Below are 2,686 nucleotides of genomic sequence, written 5' to 3'. Positions count from 1 at the left end.
CCCCTGACTTCCTGGTCTCCCAGATTCCCTGCTCAGTGTGGGCAGCCCTGCACAGTGGAGTCAGGAACACGTCTGCCCCAGTCCAACGACACCTACCTCACAATAACTGCAAGAGAACGTCACAGTGTTTTTAAGTTTATTTATTTTCTTGGAGAGAGAGAGAGAGAGAGACAACGAGAGACAACCACAAGCAGGCTCTGCACTGGCAGTGCGGAGCCCAATGTAAGCCTGAACTCCGGAACCTTGAGATCATTACCTGAGCTTAAATCAAGAGTTGAACGTTTAATCCACTGAGCCGCACAGGTCCCCTGATTCTTGCTCTTAATAAGTATTCTCCTCTATTTACTTAAGAGTCTTGCATTCTATTCTTTACTTAGTCATCTATGCATATCTCCCAGTTGCTTATCCTAAAATACAATGACTGCATTTGTTCCCAGGGTTTGGCGTTTAAATAAAAGCCAAATGATTCATTTATGTGGTTCTTTTTCCTTTTTTTAAGTAGGTTCCATGCTCAATGTGGGGCCTGAACTCATGACCCAAAGGGTCAGAGTTGTAGGCTCCACCACCTGAGCCAGCCAGGCACCCGCAGTATGAAAGTTGCAATAGAAGAGAAGGAAGCTCTCGGATCCATCGTGAGGTAGGCAGGGAATCAGCTTGGAGGATAGCATTAAGGAGTTCTCCCAAGTATTCAGACGAATTCGCTTCCCCACCACCATGTTCATGGTTTCTTTTAATATTTCAATTGGTTATGCTTTTTTAAAGCTTATTTTCAGAGAGAGAGAGACAATGTGGGGGTGGGCAGAGGGAGAATGGGTCAGAGGATCCAAAGTGGTCTCTTGCTGTCAGCACAGAGCCCGATGTGGGGCTCAAACTCATGAACTGTGACATCACGACTTGAGCCAAAGTCGGAAGCTTCCCTGACTAAGCCACCACCCATGTGCCCCAGAGAGAGAGAGAATACGAAGCAGCCCAACTTGGGGCTCAATCCAAGACCCTGGGATCCTGTCTGGAGCCGAAATCAGGAGTGGGACGCTCAGCTGACTGAGGCACCCAGGTGGCCTGTGTCCTTGTCAGATTGAACACCCAGAGGAGGTGACCGGATCCCCCACACTCACTCACTGCAGGGAACCCAAAGCTGCCGCCCCCAACATCACACGTGGGAGAGTTCTCCAGGGGGACGTGTGACTGTCACAGGCAGGCTGATGTCCTTTCTCTCAGCAGGAGAACACAGCTTCTGGCCTGCATTCCCAGCACTAAGGCCAAGGGTATTTTGTCTCAGGGGTAGAGTCCGAGACCCCCCCAGGGGACGCTGAAGCCAGCAATCCTGTATATATTCTGTTTCTTCTCTCTCTAGGAACCTACAATGAAGGTACAGTTACATAGGAAGCACAGTAAGGTATTAACAACCGGAAGTAGTAACAAAGCATTACCGCTGTAACCATTTACTGCCCTAAAAGGTGTGTGATGTGATCCTGTCTCTCCCAAATGTCCCGTTGTGCCCTCCTCACCCTTCTTCCGATGGGACGATGCCGATGCAGACGATCAAATGGCTGCATTCTGAGAGGACGTGAGGGCACCGAGGTGCCTTGTGAGGTAGCCCTGGGCTGCTGTGACCGTCCGGTTGTCCTGAGGAGATGCATCCCGACCGCAGCTGACCTCAGGGGAACTGAAACCACACAAAGTGAAACTGGATCAAGGGGACCCGCCAGACTGGCAGGCAGTTTGTGAGGAGACTGAGCTCATGGACCTTCTCACGTGCAGGGGGTGAGGAGGCGGGTCCTGTGCCCTCCCTCCAGCAGGGGACAGAACCAGGCTGTGTGTTTTAGCCCCGACCCTGGTGGGTGTGGATGCTTTGTGGTTGAATGAGACTTAGTCAGAACTAGAGCTTAGGTCTCAGCATTTTATTATTTTAATTACTTATTTATTGAGAGAGAGAGAGAGAGAGAGAGAGAGAGAGAGAGAGAGAGAGAGAGAGAACGTGTGTTCCCAGGGGAAGGGCAGAGAGAGAATCCCAGGCATTCTCCACACGCCAACTCAGAGCTCCATGTGGGGCTTGAACCCACGATCTGCGAGTGCATGACCTGAGCCAAATCAACAGTCAACGTGTAAGTGACCAAGTCACCCAGGTGCTCCTAAGATAGTTTTATCTTTAAGTATCTCTGCATTCCATGTGGGGCTCAAACTCACAACCCTGAGATCAAGAGTCACATACTTTAGTGACTCAGCCAAGGATGCCTACTTCAATATAAAGTTTATGATGAAGTTATCAAGTTCCACGAAAATCTCCCAGGGGATTGGTTACTATATCGCTCTGATTCTGCAGATTAATTTAGGTAGCATTGACATTTTTACAGTATTGTTTAAACCCATTAACATGACATATTTTTTAATTTACTTGCATATTTAAAAAATATTTTGAAATAGATTGTTTTTATTTATTTTTCAGAGAGAGAGAGGGCGCAAGAGAGCAAGGGGACCGGAGAGTGGAGAAGAGAGAGGAGAGAGAGAACCCACCGGGGGCAGAGATGGTCAGAGAGAGAGAAAGAGAGAAATGGGCCTTGTGCTCACTTGATGTGGGACTTGAACTCACAAAACCGTGAGATCGAGACCTGAACTGAAGTCATATGCTTAATGACTAAGCCACCACGGGACCCTCAAAAAAAATCACTGACGCACCCTCAAAAAA

The 2,686-nt window shown here is 48.5% G+C and overlaps 1 long non-coding RNA gene across 2 annotated transcripts in view; it reads right to left on the bottom strand.

Moving 5' to 3' along the window:
- Window positions 1-992: 992 nt before the first annotated feature.
- LOC115280517 overlaps window positions 993-2,686 on the bottom strand; it is a 5,163-nt gene continuing 3,469 nt past the window's right edge. For both annotated transcript variants that reach the window (XR_003903815.1, XR_003903816.1), the window contains exons 2-3: window positions 1,509-1,666; window positions 993-1,358 (exon numbers count right to left, since the gene is read on the bottom strand). This is a non-coding gene — a long non-coding RNA (uncharacterized LOC115280517). The remainder of the gene's footprint in view (window positions 1,359-1,508; window positions 1,667-2,686) is intronic.

Source organism: Suricata suricatta, chromosome 16, assembly GCF_006229205.1.
Source record: "Suricata suricatta isolate VVHF042 chromosome 16, meerkat_22Aug2017_6uvM2_HiC, whole genome shotgun sequence".
Classification (NCBI taxonomy): domain Eukaryota; kingdom Metazoa; phylum Chordata; class Mammalia; order Carnivora; family Herpestidae; genus Suricata; species Suricata suricatta.
This window is presented reverse-complemented; position numbering and strand designations above follow the sequence as displayed.